General features: G+C 44.2%; 3 long non-coding RNA genes across 4 annotated transcripts; 2 read left to right on the top strand and 1 right to left on the bottom strand.

The window, feature by feature from the left end:
* The first annotated feature begins 398 nt into the window (after positions 1–398).
* LOC128834352 (uncharacterized) lies at positions 399–7,435 on the top strand. Its single transcript, XR_008444403.1, has 3 exons — positions 399–444; positions 4,689–5,008; positions 5,649–7,435. It is a non-coding gene; the product is annotated as an uncharacterized LOC128834352 (long non-coding RNA).
* LOC128834354 (uncharacterized) lies at positions 6,346–18,102 on the bottom strand. Of its 2 annotated transcripts, none has more exons than XR_008444405.1 (4): positions 17,934–18,102; positions 14,422–14,495; positions 8,641–8,752; positions 6,346–7,454 (listed from the first exon to the last, which is right to left on the bottom strand). It is a non-coding gene; the product is annotated as an uncharacterized LOC128834354 (long non-coding RNA). The 2 variants fall into 2 exon arrangements; XR_008444406.1 differs by lacking the exon at positions 17,934–18,102 and adding an exon at positions 16,679–16,844.
* Positions 9,663–12,805, top strand: LOC128834353 (uncharacterized). Its single transcript, XR_008444404.1, has 2 exons — positions 9,663–9,770; positions 12,445–12,805. It is a non-coding gene; the product is annotated as an uncharacterized LOC128834353 (long non-coding RNA).
* Positions 18,103–19,598: the final 1,496 nt, after the last annotated feature.

Here is a 19,598-nt window from a genome sequence, read left to right as displayed (position 1 = left end):
CCCCTGGAGTTCTTTTCCACACTTGCCATAATTCACCACTAGATGTCAGGGTAGAGCTCATCCTGACTCTGCTTACATAAAGGTCACTCCAAAACCTGAAGGGAGAGGTCAATCAGGCAAGATGCAAGTCGTCAATCAGGTCCGCCAAATAAGGCACAAGTTTTCAATCAAGTCTAGCTTTGATTGACAGATAGAGGGCTTAAAATGATTGGTGGGAATGCTTAGGATTGTAAAAATAACCAATCCCAATAGGCCAAAATCTGTATAGAGGGCAGAGAGCGAACACTCTTGAGTCAGAGTGAGTGGAAGGTACTGGTGTGTGTATAAGCAGTAGGAGAATCAAGAATAAAAAGAAAAGAACTAAACACACTTAAGGAGAGACAAGCAGTAACAATGGAACAGAGCAGAAGCAGCTCTCAGAGGGAAAAGAAGATAGTAGAGAAAGTAAGCAAAATAACTCTCCAGTGTAAGAATAATTAAACTGTGTGAATGTAAGGGTCTGGGATAATAAAGCTAGATGTTTTTGTTTGTTATGATTTAGATGTTTAAGGATTTGCTGTCGGCATTGTGTGTGTGACTAGTCATCACATATGGAATGTAACCACTTGAAGCAATTTAAAACCTGTATGATATTGCAATTGTGAATACTTAAAGTCACAGATCACATTATGCCTTGTTAAGAACATTTATGGATTCTTTATCTTCTTAATAAACTTGTTGGATTAGGGAATAGTGTGTTAGTAAAGAATATTCTTGTTTTCAAAGAATACTGCCTGAATGTCAGTCCTTTGAGCAGAAGACTGTATCCGTGTCCTTCCAAGGATCAACGGAGCTAGTCTGTCTTCCTGAGGGGAGGGGTTTATAGATGCTAGCGTGATCATCTGGAACTTCAGCTTTTGAATAATGATGTTGAGTTGCTGAAGGTCCAGGGTGGGTCTCCACTCCCGGTCTTTTGTGGGGATTAGGAAATATGGGAAGTAGAACCCTCCCCTCTTCTGCGGTAACGAGATGGGACGTGCTCTACTGCCCCTCAGTGTAAAAGGGATTCTGCCTACCATTGAAGAATCACCTCATGAGAGGGGTCCCCAAAGGGGGAGAGGGGGAGGAAGGGGGTTTGTGAGGTGGCAAGGAAAGAAACTACGAAATATTCCTGGTGGATAATCTCCGGAACCTAAACTGTTCATTGTGATCTTGTTCCAGTTGTGGGTTAAAAGTGTAAGATGGCCCCCAAAATGACAGGGGACAGATGACTGGCAACAGCAGTGGTGCTTGGGTCTCGACCAATGTGTCAAAAGTGGCTCTTGACTGGTGGTGGATAGTGAAGAGAGACTGTGGCAGTAGAGGGGGCCAAGAGTGAGGCCTCTGAATCCTCTGGCATTTGCGCAGAGGCTGGGTTGTGCACTGGTGATAAGATGCATGAGGAGGGGGTGGCCTTGGTCTATTGGACTGCGTCTGGGGTTTCCTCCTAGGGGCTGGCGTATAAGTCCCCAGAGAATGCAGCATCAATTTTGAGTCTTTTAGTGAGTGCAGGGACTCAGCGGTTTTCTTGTTGAAGGGATTCGACTTGTCAAAAGGAAGGTCCTGGGTGGCAGTTTGGACCTTGCTCGGGAACCCCGCCGGTTGTAGCCAGGAATCCCCCTCAGGACTAGACCAGTGGCTAAACTTCTGGAAGCCGGGTCCACCGTATGCAGTGCAGCCAGGAGGGCTACATTTGCCACTAGCCTCCCCTCCTCTAAGAGAGACTGAAATGGAGCCCAGCTTTCTGGTGGGAAGCTTGTCTGTGAAGTCCACAAGCCTGGAATAAGTATTAAAATCCTATTTCACTAGCACCACTTGTTAGTTAGCAACATGAAATTGCAGGCCTCTGGAGGAGACCACCTTCCTCCCTACACGGTCCAGTCTTTTAGAGCCTTTATCTGCCAGCTGGCCCCACGCTTTCATCAGCCATCGGTACCACCGGCAAGTTGGGGACAGGGTAGGAGAATGAGAATTCAGCCCCTTTGGCAGGAACAAAACACTGTCTCTCAGCCCTTTTCGGTATGGGGGCACAGGATGCTGGAGTGTGCCATCGCACTCTAGCCGGTTCTAGTATGGACTCTGATGGGTAGGGCTGCCTTACTCAGCTCCTGAGGCTGCACAGTGTCCAGGAACTGGCATTGAGGGTCCTAGACCTCATAAGAACGGCCAGACGGGGTCAGACCAAAGGTCCATCTAGCCCAGTGTCCTGTCTTCCGCCAGTGGCCAATGCCAGGTGCCCCAGAGAGAATGAGCAGAACAGGGAATCGTCAAGTGATCCATCCCCTGTCGCCCATTCCCAGCTCCTAGCAAACAGAGGCTAGGGACACCATCCCTGCCCATCCTGACTATTAGCTATTGATGGACCTAGCCTCCATGAATTTATCTAGTTCTTTCTTGAACCCTGTTATAGTCTTGGCCTTCACAACATCCTCTGGCAACGAGTTCCACAAGCTGACTGTGCGTTGTGTGAAGGAACCTTTTGTTTTAAACCTGCTGCCTATTAATTTCCTTTGGTGGCCCCTAGTTCTTGTTAGTAGGAGGAGTAAATAACACTTCCTTATTTACTTTCTCCACACCAGTCATGATTTTATAGACCTCTATCGTATCCCCCCCTTAGTCGTTTCTTTTCCAAGCTGAAAAGTCCCAGTCTTATTAATCTCTCCTCATCGGCAGCTGTTCCATACCCCATATCATTTTTGTTGCCCTTTTCTGAACCTTTTCCAATTCCACTATATTCCGCAGTATTCGAGATGTGGGCAGACCATGGATTTATAGAGACACAATATAATGTTTTCTGTTTTATCGATCCCTTTCTTAATGATTCCCAACATTCTGTTCGCTTTTTTGACTGTCGCTGCACATTGAGTGGACAGTTTCAGAGAACTATCCACGATGACTCCAAGATCTCTTGCTTGAGTGGTAACAGCTCATTTAGACCCCATCATTTGTATGTATAGGTAGGATTATGTTTTCCAATGTGCATTACTTTGCATTTATCAACATTGAATTTCATCTGCTATTTTGTTGCCCAGTCGCCCCGTTTTGTGAGATCCCTTTGTAGCTCTTCGCAGTCTGCTTTAGACTGAACTATCTTGAACAATTTCGTATCATTTGCAAATTTTGCCACCTCACTGTTTACCCCCTTTAATGGTATCTATAAATCACTGGCAACTTCTTGCAATAGCTCCTGCCACCTGGTGGAGAAGGCTGTTGGCTGCCTGTGTTCTCTCTGTGTGCTGAACCTGGCCAGAACTGGTACAGCACACAGACTTTTGCTCATAGCATAACTTTTGCTGACTTTGGTTCAGGCCTTGCACTTGGCCTCGTGCTCTCTCCCCCTATTACAAAAACAGAGGAGTGACCACCTCATCCGGGGATGATGCAGAGGCACCCGGCAGGGCCCGTGAATCCAGTTCCACCCCTCCTCCTCGTATACCGACAGAACCGGCAGGCGAGGAGAGCAGTAGGACGCTTGAGAGGGGCTCAGATATCTGCCATAAGGAATTCACAGATCCCAATAATGCGAGAAAGAGGGATCGATTGGTTGCAGGGGGACCCCAAAAAAATCTGTGCCAGCAGTCCCTGTGGGGAGGGGGTTCATATCCAGCAAGACCCCTTGACTATCAGGGTTCAATTGCTTCCACAGAGCTACCAGTGCGGCCATCTCCTGAGAGTCATTTGAGTCCGAGACCTGCTCCATTGGTAACAGTGGTGCCGTAGGTACCGGGACACTCCTGCCAGATTCCTGGAGGGGAGATGGCTCCTGGGACAATGGTGTAGACTCCTCCTCCGGAGTAAAAACATCCCTCAGGAGGGCCGGGCCAGAAAAGTGGAGACTACAGATAAGGGAGGAATAGATCCTCTGGTGTTATAAAAGTCTCGGGACACCCTGGTGTTTAAGAGGTTCCCGTGGTTAAATCTGATGGATCTGGTTTATCTGCAGTGACCGGCTGGTCTTTAGATAGACAAAGCGATACAGACAATTGGTCTGGACCTGCACTTGTAGACGGAACCAGTGAACATCTCTCCTTATGCTTCAGTACCGAGGTGACCAACAGAACCAGCAGATCCTTCTTTCTATGGGTCTTGCACTCTGATCCAGGGGTCTTCAATGGAGTCAGTTCCTTAGGTTCCATACGTGACGTCTCCCCCAAGCTGGACAGACTCAGGGAGGAAGTGCGTTTTTCATGGACAGTCCTCAATGATCTGTCCTTACACCAGGAGAGTGCTCTCTACCATCAAGGGCAGCCCTGAAAGAAGAGATCTTAGGCTTAGATGTTGAGGGCTCTGCTCCAAGGCACGTACTTGGAGGGGCACTGTTGATCAGTTGAGGCTGATTACAGGGGGTCTCCCTGGCCGAAATCAGAGAGGGCTCTCATAGCCTTCTCCATCACGTGCCTCCACAAGTGAAGCTCCTGGGCTTCTTGAGTTCTGGGTGGGAAGGAGCAACAGATAGTGCACTTCACAGAGCTATGTGCCTCACTCAGACAATATAGGCAACGCTGATGTTCATCACTGACGGAGAAGGATTGAGGGACTCTGGGCATAGTCCTGGTGCTGCGGAGGCGTTTCCCAACCAGGGAGAAAGAAATACTCGGAACTAGACTATAAACTTTAACTGCTAACTACTAATCTCAGAATACAACTATTTACAAATGTTTTCTTTATAGGTTATGCACCAAAGTGGAGGGCACAGTTCTGACTTGGGCCAGGCAGTGTTAAGAAGGAATTGGAGAGGTATCAACCCACACTGTCTCTTATACCCTTGGTCAGGAGCATGAGGAGAACTACTGCACATGTGCGGGCCAACGGACATGGCTCTGAAGAATTTCTGGATAGGGTGCCTGGCGCGCACTCATACTCACATTTAGAATACACTTAGAGACCATCACTCTACGAAGAATGTACACCTAAGGGGTCAGATGGGTCTTCAATATGGAAGTTGAAGTCACTACCGATGAGTGTGAAAGACTGGGAAGAGTTATGGAAAGTAAATAATACATGGAAGAAATGAAAGGCTTTTTTTTACATGTTTTTTTTTCTTCTCGTCATCCCTGCTGGGGCCCCGCCAAAAATGTTCGAATTGGGCCCCGCACTTCCTAAAGCCGGCCCTGTGTGTGTGTGTTTTGCACCTGCCTTGCCCTGACTGCTGCCCCCTTCCCTGGTCCAGGGACCTTATCCCTCCCCAGCCCCTATCACACTGCCCCCGCCCCCACCCTCAGGGCTCCCTGCGGCCCCCGTGTTTGTGTGTGGGACAGTCACATCCAATCCCTTCACACTGCTCCTCTTCCCGGCTTAGTTCATACCCCCAGAAAATCCCTTCAAACTGTCCCCCTTTTCCCCTCCCCTTATTTCATGGGGGGATGACGAACCGAGCGGGAGGGTGGGCAGGTAGTGGCGGTGAGGCTTTATACCTGGGGGGAGGTGAGGAGGCGAGCGGCGAGTCAGTGGCTGGAAGGAGGCATCCATTTTCAGTATTTTAATTTTTGGTACTGCTGTGTGCAGTAATATAGTGACCCCTGGGGGTTAAAGAGGGGTGTAATGGTGGGGCCGAGCAGGGAGGGGGCGGGTCCTATTTTACTGCTATGATCTGGTTACCCTATGCACACCGTTTCTTTCCCCCTCTACAGGCTTCCACACACTGTCAGTGCCTTGCTAGTGTGCCACGCGCCGTGAGATATCTCTTCTCTTTGTGTGTGACTGAGTGTTTCCCTTGTGTGTGAATTTATTCAACAAAATCTTGAGCTTCATAATGGCTACCATGAGTGAAAAGAAAAAGAGAAAAATAGAATCAGAGCACAGAGTTTTCAACACTGAATGGACAAATAAATACTTATGTACTGTTTCCAAAGACAAAATACTGTGCCTTGTGTGTCGCGAAATGTTAGCCGTTCTGAAAGAATACAACCTTCGGTGGCACTTTGAAACTAAACATCCCAATCTCGCCAAATTGAACCCAAATGAAAAAATAATTAAAGCAGCCAATTTAGTGAAAAACCTTAGTGGATAACAGCAAATTTTCAAGAAAGTGAGCACTGAGAACGATACAGTTACTAAAGTAAGCTTTCAAATTTCTAAGGAAATTGCTGCTGCTGGGAAATGCTTCACAGAAGGCGAGTTTTTTAAAAAGTGTATGTTGATTGCTGTATCTGAGTTATGTCCAGAAAAGAGGGGAATATTTGAGAATGTCAGTCTATCACGCATGACTGTACAGAGAAGAATAGCTGACATTTCTACTAATCTAAGTGATCAGTTAAAGCAGAGAGTCAGTGAATTCTGCTTTTACTCCCTAGCTATGGATGAAAGCACCGATTTAAAAGACACCGCCCAACTTCTTATTTTTATTAGAGGTATTGATAAAAACTTTGAAATTACTGAAGAACTTGTTGGCATGTCGCACAACTGGAAAAGAAATCTCCAGTGAAGTGATAAAGTGCATGAATGATAAGTTGGGAGTAGATTTCACAAACTTGGTGGCCATTTGTACTGATGGTGCTCCAGCTATGTGTGGAAAAAATGTTGGAGCAGTTACTCTTCTTGAAGGATTTATCGGGAGACAAATAACCAAACATCACTGCATTATACATCAGCAGGTTTTGTGTAGCAAAGTCTTAAAATTTGAGCATGTAATGTCAGTGGTAGTTTCCATTGTAAACCTCATCCGTTCTAGAGGACTAAAACATAGGACATTTCGAGCCTTTCTTGAAGGGGAAGACGCCGAGTGCAGCGACTTAATCTACCATACGGAAGCGAGGTGGTTGAGTCGAGGAAGAGTGCTCCAGCGTTTCGTTGCTTTGAAAGAGGAGATAGCAAAATTCCTAGAAAATGGGCCAATAAAATTCCCGGAGCTTGAAAATGAGTCCTGGAATCAAGATCTCTTTTTCTTTTGTGACATTACAGCACACCTGAATGATCTCAACATTCAACTTCAGGGGAAAAAATCAACTTATATTTCAAATGTGTGCAGCAGTGAAAGCTTTCGAAATGAAATTGAAACTTTTCAGAAGTCAGCTGTCAAAAGGTGAAATGTGTCACTTTCCCACTTGTGCACAGCGTATCCCTCAGCACAAACACGCCGAGTTAGGAGAAAAATACGCAAAGCACATCATTCTTTTGATTGAAGAATTTGACAGAAGACTTACTTTGTCTAAAGATGAAGCTGATTGAAGATTCCCTTTTCTGTGGATCCAGAGGAAGTGCTACAAGATTTGCAGTTGGAGGTTACTGAACTTCAATGTTCGGCAGTTTACCGAAATAAGCACAGAGAAAGCAGCCTGTGGGACTTCTCTGTTCTTCTCTGACTGACGACCATTTGGAGACATTATGAAAATATCCACTTCAAATATGACCCCCGAATACGACAAGCTTGTTGCCGAAAAGAGATGTAATATCTCTCATTAAATTTGCAAGATAATTATGAAGAGTACAAATGTTTTCTTTCGACGGAACAGGTGTTTTTCATTTTTCCATGATTCATAAAAAAAAGTTAAAATAATTTAAAAAATTGTTTATTAAGAATTTTTCAATTAAAGCAAAGTATCACACCCTCTCCCCCCCCCCCCAAAAAAAACCCCTTCCTTTTCGGCCCACAGCTGTTTCGGTGCGGCGTCGCTGGGGAAGGAGGGTTTGTTTCCGCGGTGCGGGCGGTGCTGGGATGAGGGATGTGTTTTGGGGGGTGTGGCAGGGTGGTTACCCCGCTCCTGCCCTGAAGGGCTTAAAACAGCCTTGGGGGAGGGCTGTGGCAGGGGAAAAGCTGAGCTGATTGGGGAAGCCGCTGCAGCTGGGCCATGCCCCAATCAGGCCCCAGCTGGCCTGTATAAAAAGGCTGTGAGCCAGAGGCCCAGAGGAAGTCTCTCTCTGCTTGTAGAGAGAGAAGGGTCTGGCTGCTAGGGAGCTGAGCAGGGTACTGGAAGTGGAGCAGGTCTGGAGAAGGCTAGAGGAGCTGGGGAACTCCAGCCTGGAAAACCCCCAAGCTGTGGCCCTAGCTAAGGGCCTAAGACCAGTACCAGGACTGCAGAGGGGCAGCCCAGCTATAGAGGGAGGCAGCAGGTCCAAACCCAACCTTGCCTGTGATGAGTGGCTGATATACTGCAGTCTGCCCCAGGGTGCGGGGGCTAGTTGGTGACTGGCAGTAGCCTTATACTGAGGTGAGGTGGGGATTAGAGGATTGGGGGTTCCCCAGAGAGAGGAGACCAAGAGCCAGAGTGTGGGGGTATTGCCAGGGGGCAGCACCCCAGATCAAAGGGCACCGGGGTCCAGGAGGGACACAGAGCCAGCGGCAGTGGGACACCGGCCTGCAGAGGTCGCTCCAACGGCTGGATGAGCTAATTCCCGAGAAGACCAGCAGGAGGCGCCGCCGGGGTGAGTCCTGCTTGCTTACACGGGGGTTGGGTGGCGCGGGGGGGGGGGGGTTTGGCAGGGCTGGGTGGCGCTGGGGGGGGGCCTGTTTCAGCACGGCCGGGGGGTTTCGGCCCTCAGCTATTTTCTTTGGAGTAATATGGCCCTCGCCGCTTTACGAGTTGTGCGGGCCTGATCTACCACATGAGATTAAAAAGTGTATTGATTTATTTCCTTGTCAAAGACTATATTACATGTCAATTTTAAAGAAAAAAAAGGACTTACGAATGCATTCAGACTGTAAACCACTCCAAGTTAAGTTTGCAAGACAAGATCGAGTAGTAGAGCCTTGAATATGATAACCCTTCCTACATCTGAAAAAGACTGTGCTTATAACCTGCAGGATAAAAAGTAGAAGATAAGAGAAAACAGGAAACCAGCACTTGTAATCAGTTGACAGCATAGTGATATGCTGCTAGGGAGATTAAAAAAAAAAAATTATTCCCTATATCATCAGTTTGCTAGTTTACAGAGTTAGATTTTTTCCTTATGCAATCAAAGTCTCATCCATGATGGTAAAACTGAATTTACCTGCCAATGATAGGTGGAAAAAAGTGGATCAAACTGGACACACAAAAAGGAACCACACTCTACACACTCTCAACTTTCTAGACTACCAATGTGTGACAGAAGCAACTAAAATGTGTGACAAATGACCAAAATGGTATCACTACACATTGCACTATATTTGACTCACCATAACTAGAAAACCTGTTTTTAAAGATTTTTTCTCACTGTATGAATTAATAAGCCAATTGTTTAAAAAGAAAATAGGAAAATTCAAATTCCATCCTGCTCAATGATAAAAGATCTTTTGCAGTTGCACCTGCAGTTAAATTCATACAGAAAATTATGGGCATAATTGTTTATGCTACATTTGTGACCATGTACTACCTAAGTTGTGCTTCAGATGCTCAAGAAGCGGAGTGATGATTGACAGGATTGAAAGATGTACTGTGATTAAGTGGGATGAGAAAACAGTAAGGGATGCAACATCTATTAGAAAGAGTAGAACACTAGACTGCAAATGAAGAAGGCGGTTCTAAGCAAAGTGGTCATAAAGGTGAGAAAATACCACTTTCTTTACAATTCTTTTGAGGAAAGGAAACAAAGGAAATGGGATAGGAATTTCATAGATTCATAGGTTCTAAGGCCAGGGAATGGCGAACCACGACCACTGGGATCTACAGGCGGCTGTGCCAATGTAAACAAATGGTCCTGTGGCCCACCAGCAGATTACCCTGACGGGCTTCAGGTTGCCCACCACTGGTCTATCTTCAAGTTCCACGCATTGGATTTTATTATACTTTTGTCTGCCAGACTGAAGAGCCCATTATCAACTTTCTGGTCCCCATGTAGGTACTTACAGTCCTTAATCAAGTCTCCTTTTAACCTTCTCTTTGTCATGCTAAACAGATTGAGCTCCTTGAATCTATCACTGCTTTAATCATTTTTGTGACTCTTCTCTGAAACTTCTTCCATTTATCAACATGCTCCTTGAATTGTGGAAACCAGAACTACGCAGTATTCCAGCAGCAGTTGCACCATTGCAAATTCATAACAGAAAGTGTCAATCTAAAACAGCCACTCTGTTCCTACTTGAGATTCCCCTGTTAATACAGCCTTGCATTAGCCATTTTGGCTATAGCATCTCACTGGGAGCTCATGTTCTGCTGATTACTTACCATGACCCTCCAGTCTTTTTCAGAGTCACTGTTTCCCAGGATAGCCTAATTCTGTTCCTAGATGTACACATGTACATTTGGCTATATTAAAACACATAGTGTTTGCTTGCCGGTGACAAATGACAGAATGGAAATGGCAGAAGGAGATTACAGGGAAAAGTCTAGAATAGGTGGATTTGATGATAGTACTGATAGAAGGGGCCAAGAGTTAAGGAAGTAGGTCAGGACAAGTGAGGATGGAGAACTGTCCATTGAGGAAGTGCTTTTGCTGACAGAGGAGATGAGTTGGTGATAGATTTAATGAAGGAGAAAGGAAAGAGATGTAGATTATAATAATATGGATAAGTACAAATGGATATTAATATGTAGCATGCTAGTGAATAATATTTAATATAAAATAAAATAATACACTGCCAAGTTATCGCACCTTTCGTCTGAAGATCTCAATGAACACTACAGAGGAATATAAATATTATCAATGTAAGTGTATATACTGGGAACAGCGGCAAGAGAAGCTAAAGCCAACATTTTCAAATGTTGGTGCCTCACATAAAATCTATATTTAGACATCTAAAGAGAGGTGGCCTGATGATCCCATGCGCACAGCATCTACAATCCAATTCTCCCTGAAGTGGGTCTGAAATTTAGGACACTTTTGTTAAACGTCTAATTACTGGGATGGATTTTCTTGCCTAATTTTTTGCACCCACGTCTGAAAATTTCCATCTCAGTGACATGTCCAAAGACATACAGAGAGAGTGTGGTAGAGTCTAGAACAGAATGCAGCTCTTCTGACTCTTAAGTGCTCTTGCTTTTTGTAAAAATATTGTCAATTATGATACGAGTGAATACCAGTAGGAGTTTCACCGTCAATTGGAATTTCATAACAGAAAGTGTCAATCTAGAAGGGATTTAAATAGGTCAAGGGAAAATGGCAAGTCTATGCTCAAGCTGAAGGGTTAAAATCCATGTGCATGTTATATATAGGGTGACCAGATACCAAAGATGAAATATCGGGACGCCAGAGGGGGAGGCGGGGGCGGAGCAAAAAAAAAAAAGCCGCCAGAGCCCAGCCCCCGCCCCAACCCTCTGGAGCCGCTGGCTGTCCCCACCCCCCGCTCTGCAATCAGAGATGCAGCGCTCGGCTGCTCCTCTGCCCTAAAAACCAGCCTCCCTCCCGACACGGGCTTGTCCCGCCTCCGCACACAAAGGCTGGTGCAGGAGGCAAAGTCCCGGGGGGTGGGGCCGGGAAGGCCGCAGGAGCAGGGGGCAGCGAGAACCCACTCGGGGCAGAGAGAGCCCGCAAAGGAGGCACAGACCCCCCCTTCCCCACCCTGTAGCTGCCATAAGCTCCAGGGAACAAACCGGAGTGCTCCCCCCTTGGTGTGTTTGGGACTGCCGAACTGAGCCGCTTCCTTCTTCCCCTGCCACCTCCGCTCCACTCATGGGCGGGAGGTTTCGGGTTACAGCGCCCGCACCCCGGACCCCCCACAGTCGCCGCGCCAAGAGAGAGGCACGGACTCGGAGCAACTGCCCGACCCCCCTCCTTCCATCCCCCTCCACACATGCCTCCTCCGCTGGCCTCCAGGCGCAGCTGCTGTACCTCACCACCCTCTTAATCTTCATGGCGGCCGTGCCACACACGCTGGTGTCCGGCCTCCCTCCAGCGCTTGCGCCGCCGCCATACAGCTGATCAGCGCGCAAGCGGTGTGCGTGGGGAAGAGGCGGGGCCAGGGGAGCTATCCAATCGGGGAAGGAGGGGGCGGAGTCGGGGTGGGGGGCGCGAGCTGGAGTGGAGGGCAAAAATTGCTTCTTTGTCCAGTGTCCCGACCAAACATCGGTCGGGACGCGGGACAAACAAGTAAATATCGGGACAGTCCCGATAAAATCGGGACGTCTGGTCACCCTAGTTATATAACAACCTGGTATATGGCTTTGCCAGCTCTTTCTCAGACCCAAAGTCGAGAGTTTGGTCTGGAGACCAGAAGTCGTGCAAACAGTGATTAGCTAAAAGAAAAGCAGAATAAACAAGATAACATTGCCTTTGCTAAGATATGCTTGGTCAGTAGAAATGCCAGATGTTGAGGCAATAACTGAATAATTATGTTTCATCCAATGTTTCAAATTGAACAAAGGATCCCTGTTCCTATTGTGTCAGTCTCTTCTGTAGGGAACGTTCTTCCCACAGATCCAACCTTGAGTTTATGAAAAATTGGCACATGTCACTATAATGATATGACATCCTTCCACCTCCCTTCCAAGGAACCAATGCCCTGCCTTAAGACATAAAGGAGACAATCTCTATTTCCATATGCTTTCACTGTTTCTTTGTTTTATCCCCTAGACATGTACCTGTCGGACAATCAAAGGAGTTGCTCCGTTCCTATGGACCCCAAATCAGAATTCAACATATATATTTTATACTAATAACATTTTATCAAAGTATTAATTAAATGTTAACTTGCTAACTTGAGGCCATGGGCGGAGACATTATGTAACCTTTTAACCATTGGCTATTGTGCCATCTTGTCTTGCTGCAAAACCTATCCCGGGGTGTGGAACTGCCTACCCCGTCACCTTCCCCTGCCCATGGAAAATCTATATATTTCATTGTAATCAATTGCTTGACAGTGTCTCTGAGCCTGATAAACCAGGTGACACTCCGCCAGCTCTGTGTGTAATAAACCCCTAGGCTTTGACCTCTACATGGTGTGGATTTATGTCCTTCACAAGCCAATAATAGAATTATGTATCTTTTTCAATCTTCAGAAGGAATACAATAATTTACTCTTCATATTGCTCTGCTGAGAAAGGGTTGGAGGTGTGTATGCATTTGTATAGCAGGGCATGAAATACAGCTAACTGAAAATGTACTCAGATAAGTCAGAGCTGATGCTGGTAGGCACAGATAAACACCTCAAAGAACATCTTTCTCTAATGAGGTCATCTACCCACCGATTGTTAAAAGCTGATTCCCAGCAGTGGTGTCCTATTGAATACCTCACTGAAACTGGATATTCAAATAATCACAGCTGCAAAATATGTCCCCTTCGATCAGTAGCATCCAAAAAGTGCATTCCATCCTACCAGACTGACCTGACACAGTGATGCAAGCATTTATGATGTCAAGGCTCTATTACTACTAGTAGTTATATCTAGAAATGAAACCCCGAGCAACCTAAGACCAAAATAGGCATTAAGAGTTACCAGTGCTTTCAATAATAAATGAGGAGAGAAACCATATATTCTGGAGAAATCAGTAATTGAGTTGGTGCAATTATGATCTGTATATTAATGGGAACTGGTGATACAGGTGGATGTATGAGATAGAAGGGATGCGATTTGATCAAGACATTCAGAAAGGCTAGAGTTACAGGAGAAGTGCAGGCTAAGAAAGCTCAAGAGATAACTGACTGGAGAGAAATCATATGTCCAGGAGTTGATAGGAATAGGCAGGGAACTAATTTAGGGACAGCAGAGATTAACTGAAAGACAGTTACTGTATTCACTATAGTAAACATATTCCAAAGTAAAATTTCACTATTTATACTCTGATTGAATCCTAAATAATTCTCATCAGTCCGAACGTTGAATGACAATGACCCATTATGGCAGTTATGTACTTTTGTTATATTTTCTCAATTTCTTTCAAGACAGATGCTTAATAAACTAATATTTCATGCTGAATTAAGGCATTATAAGGATGACACTCGTCAAAGAGAATTTTGATAATCATGCAGACTAACTTGAACGTCTATATTTGTGCATGGAATTCAATATGATTTCATAATTGAATGAATCTACTTGATGACATGTGTCAGGAACTGAACAAAGCCCTGAGAAGTCAATGGGACTTCTTCCAGTGACTTGAATGGCCTTTTGATCAGGAACTTAGTATATCAGCTATTTACTCACAGTTTGTTAAAGTATGTAACAGCTACTGGTATAGAACAAAACAATTTAATCTGAGGGGGGAAAAATCAAATAACCTTGTAGGGATATAGCTAAAACACTGCATGTGCAATATAATTATTTTCCATGCAAAGGTCTATAACATGCCATTAATTTTTAAGCAAAACTCACTTATTTCAGTGGGGAATTCTACTAAAAACTTATGACATGATATATTCTAAAGACTGTGGGTTCTTTCCTAAAACTCCATATTAAAACAATAACTGAAGATGAAGCCTGAGGTTTTAGTAAAAAGAAATTTGAAAGTGATAAACGTTATTTTAAACATTTAAAGCTAAAATAATTTAACATACATTAATATTAAATGCATTCCAATTTCAGTAAATTAGTAAATAAAAAGGCTTCTTACCTCATAACCCCTAGAATTGTTCTGTATTCCATAAGGTGGTGTACCAGGATCTGTGCAAGTGTTATGGGCTGGATCTAAATTTTAAAATGGAAAACACAGGAGATGTTATTACAGTTTAAATTTTCAAAGCTAAATTAAATCCACACAAAATTACAGTTCTCCTCCTCCCCCCTTTCAGTATGTTTACAAGTAATTCATGATGACAGTTTTGGCAGCATAGAGATTTCAGTACTGGGAATTTTTTTATATAACTGACCCCTTTGACTCTTGTGGGATACACAGCATATTGTGTCAGCCAAAAGCATTACGCATAATGCAGATGTAACATTGAGAGGAATCTTTCCCTCCTAGTGTTCTTTTCCTAGGAACCACAGAGTTGTAAAACCATATTTCTGAAAACCAACACTGTTTTCCCTTAGGAAACTAAGCATAAAATTATTTGCCAGAAACTCTTTTTTGTGATCATGAAAGCACATGCTTTAAAAGAGGCCCAGAAACTCAGCTATGGTTGAAGAGTTAACAGTACATGTCAGAAAAGGTGTGGATGTCTAGTTCCCCTAAATCCTGTGCTGGCTGTCCACTGCTCTGGTTACATCAGCTGCCATCACTCCCTAGAGATGGACATGACAGTTTAGGAAGATTATCGGGATGCCCAGTCATGCCTTTTAGATGGACAGAATGGAAGATGGGTAGCATAGGAGCTGATAGGATGGCTGTTCGCCACCAGAAACTCCCACTATATTGGGATGATTCTCCCATGGCTGGCTATTCTGGTTTTGTCCTGGCACTGAAATATAAAGTGGTCACATTGCAGTTCCGGATTTGGGCCTACATTTCATCTGTAACAATTTCCAGTGCTCTGTAATCATAATCCTATAATCCAGGGATGTGATATATCATTTCTTTCTAACCTGATTTCCAATTCCAATACTAGTCACTTTCATCATCCTATCATTAGAATATATAATGCACTAATTTATAAAGGAAATCTTGACGGCTTCAGAACTCAGATAGATGGGAACCTAACACATGACATTTTAAAAAACATGTAGTACTTGAACAATCAAGGGACTTTTAACTTCATCATCAGTTAGACTGGACAGCTGCTAATGGAAAAATGAAACAGATCAGTCTTTTTTTTAAAGTGCATCACCAACAGAAACCAACCTCTTGAAAAAAAAATAGAATTAGATAGCCCATAGCTAGTATAACAAAATAAGCAGTGTCAAGAAGTGGTAAACATTGCCATCTTTGGGGAAATTTGTGCCTGTAGGAGATTATGTTTGTTATCATTTTTTTCAACCATCTGATTTTACAGGTAAAAATCACCTTTACATTACTGACACCTTTCTTCTTCCCACAATGATATTTTCAAAGACTGCAGAAGCTCTAATATAAATGTTTTGTTATTATAATAGTAGAAAAGCCATCATGAGACTGAGGGTGTAAAATTGGGACTTTTTGAGGCAAAGCAGATCTTTTGGATGAAAGATATTCAATGTATTTATATATCACCGTAGAAAATATAAAATTTACAGGAAGTTGACTCCCAGCCATTTGCAAGGCTTATGCCTTCATATTAAGGCTCATATATAATTTTCCTATAACTCACGTTCTTCACTGCTGACCGCAGATGTGATACACTCATATTGCCCACAGCAGCGGAGTACTAGACATGGTCTGGATTAAGGACATTTGAATTTATTCAGAGTACACATCTGAATTTAGTGCTAATGACTCCTCATTAGCTGACTAGAGAAGGGTGTTTTCAATAAGCTTTCTTGCCCCCAATCTTACCCAATGTCCACAATGTAACCACTTGAAATGAGCCAATCCCTTCTGCCTAAAGGAAAACCACCACGGTGATCATTTAATTCTAAATTTGAGTATGTTTGTTTAGAAAACAGAGACATTTCTTCATCCTCTCACCAAAATCACAGAAAAAAAAAATCTCTATTTGCATTGGGCCAAATCCTGAAGTCAGTGGGAGATTTGATCTTACCCTGCAAGCTCATAAGTCTCACTGCAATCAATAGAAGGCCGAGAGCACTCAGAAGATTACAGAAAGTACTCCGAATCTCAAAAGATCAAGCCCATCCAGTGTTAGATACATGCGATCTTTTAATCTGTGTAGTCTGATAAACCAATTTCACAAATCCCAACCGAACATTTTGATTTGGGGCTTGATCTTGATCATGATAACAGATTATCTACAATACTCTGACTAATAAACAGCAGAGACGATGGGAATTATTACCAATACAGGTTGGTTGAATTCCACTCCAAACACTATCTGCTTGACAGACTCTTCTTGAAGATCCTATCAGTATAAAAGGGGGTTGGCACTTAAAGGAGACTTCAGATCTGTAAGTGAAACTTTTCCCATTAAGACACCCCTCAGCTGGAGTACCAGGATCTCCACAAAATGCAGCTATTGAAGAAAAAGAAAGCAAAAACGGTATTTGAAGAACTGAACATACTGGCTTAATGTTTAAAAGTGGCATTCATTTCTGAAGGCACTAGCGAGCAGACACTAGTAATTGCTAAATTTGAGTGCAAGCGTTCTACCATGTGATTATGCTCACAGATCAGATATACAGATGTACAAATGGTAACATTTGTGCTCACAACTATTTCCTCCCATTGCTAGTAACTGCAGGCACAAGACTGCCCTCACAAAATAGGCCCCTTTAGTTAGGTGCCTGAATATGGATGTAGATGACTAGCTTTAGATACCAAATCTGAAAATACCACCATCATCTTATTCTCAAAGTAGCCCAATATTAGCATTTAATGGTGATCAGACACTAGACAAGAGTTCAGGTTGTGGGAATGTAAAAAAATGGACAGAATTTGGAGAGGAAACATGAGCAGGATTTAAAGATGGTTTCTCAGTTGTGGGAGTGGGAAGAGAGAGAGAGAGACAGAAAGGGACAGAGAGGAATCAAAAAATATACTAAGATTATGAGTTTAAGGATTGGGGAACTTAATGATGAACCTGGCAATGGTAACAGAAAAGGAATAAAAAAAGATTTAGGATTAGACCGCTAAGGAGTTCATTTTAGCTATGTTGGTCTTCAGTTGGTAGCAGGACATCGAGTAAAGTTGACAGAAAGAGAGCTAGAGATATCAATCCGAACAGAGGGTGAGAGATCATGGTGGAAATGCGAATCTCTGTGTAGCAAGCAGAGAGCTGAGGTTGTTCAGGGATGAAGGCCACAGTGGTCAGGGACTTCTATTTTACATTTTATCTGAAAAAAAAATTGCACACACAGCAGTATGCTGCTCCAGTGCTTCCATCCTCTGGCACTGATTCAGTACTGAGTCAGGGAAGAACTTTATTTGACAAATAAATAGCACCACCTAATTTCAGTTCCCAGGGTTGGTTGGTTAGTTTGTGTTTAGAAAGTTCATGTCCCATTCTGAATGAGTCTGACCCTATTTAGCTTGTGAGAAATGAGGCGATCAGAGCTTGAGGTGGTTCAGCCCCACACCATTATCTTCATACTTACGGAGACACTGTGGGACATCTCCCCTCCATACACCTCGTCCTTCACATGAAAGAATAGCTGCATTGGATAACTGATAGCCCTCTGCACAATTTAAATGTATACTGGACCCCCAACGGTAATCTGATCCTTCCACTTTTCCATGGAGTACTTGAGGAGGTGGGCCACATGTGATAGCTACTGAAACAAAGAGAGAATTTACAGATTTTATAGGATTTATACTAAATATAATATTGTAGCTAGTCATGCTTCTGTAATCAAATCTTATTGGGAAGAGTTTTGCCCCAAGAGAGAATGCACATGTTGACTTTTCCATAGTACCCACAAATTAAATATACACATGTGCATGTTAAATTTTATCAACACTGAGAGTTACATAGTAGGGAGATAAACAGCAAAACAAGCAACATCCATGATCAATCAATAAAAGGTTGAAATACAAATAATTGTCTGTTTCTATTAAAATTTTAGACCATTTTTCACCATTACTCTGTTTTGGGACAATAACTAAGGGAAAAATCATAAGGACCTTTCTCTGATTTTACACATACAAGATCCCTTTTTCTAAGTCATTTAAGGCTTTAGTCACTTAACCAATATTGACTTTACTGGTAATTATGTTGCTAAATCAGTATTCAACTCTTAAAATATATGGGCTATGTGGGACCCCCAATGTTTTCCAGAGGATACTAAAATTGATGGAAACTAAAAAACAATCTCTATTTTTAAAGAAAATTGTATTTAAAAATATTGCTCCCTTCCACACATTATGCAAATATAAAGTGATTCAGCTAGGGCAGGGGTAGGCAACCTTTCAGAAGTGATGTGCCGAGTCTTCATTTATTCTCTTTAATTTAAGGTTTCGCGTGCCGGTAATACATGTTAACGTTTTTTAGAAGGTCTCTCTCTATAAGTCTATATTATATAACTAAACTATTGTTGTATGTAAAGTAAACAAGGTTTTCAAAATGTTTAAGAAGCTTTATTTAAAATTAAATTAAAATGCTGATCTTACGCCGCCAGCCTGCTCACCTCGCTTCCAGCCTGGGGTTCTGTTCACCTAGGCCTGCAGTGGGCTGAGCGGGGTGACTCGAGGTCAGGGCAGAGGGCTGGGGTGTGTGTGGAGGTGCAGGACAGAGGGCTGGGGTGTGTGTGGAAGTGCAGGGCAGAGGGCTGGGTATTGGGGGGGGTTCAGGGCAGAGGGCTGGAGGGTATGTGGAGGTGCAGGGCAGAAGGCTGGGTGTTGGGGGGGGACTCGAGGTCAGGGCAGAGGGTTGGGGGTGTGTGGAGGTGCAGGGCAAAAGGCTGGGTGTTGAGGGCGTTCAGGGCAGAGGGCTGGAGGGATGTGGGGGTGCAGGGCAGAAGGCTAGGTGTTGGGGGGGACTTGAGGTCAGGGCAGAGGGTTGGGGGTGTGTGGAGGTGCAGGGCAGAGGGCTGGGGTGTGTGTGGAGGGTTCGGGGGTGTGTGGAGGTCAGGGCAGAGGGCTGGGGGAGTGTGGAGGTGCAGGGCAAAAGGCTGGGTGTTGGGGGCGTTCAGGGCAGAGGGCTGGAGGGATGTGGGGGTGCAGGGCAGAAGGATGGGTGTTGGGGGTTCAGGGCAGAGGGCCGGGGAGTGTGTGGGGTACAGGGCAGAGGGCCGGGGTGTGTGGGGGGTACAGGGCAGAGGGCC

The sequence above is a fragment of the Malaclemys terrapin genome, chromosome 3 (genome assembly GCF_027887155.1).
Source record: "Malaclemys terrapin pileata isolate rMalTer1 chromosome 3, rMalTer1.hap1, whole genome shotgun sequence".
Lineage (NCBI taxonomy): Eukaryota > Metazoa > Chordata > Testudines > Emydidae > Malaclemys > Malaclemys terrapin.
This window is presented reverse-complemented; position numbering and strand designations above follow the sequence as displayed.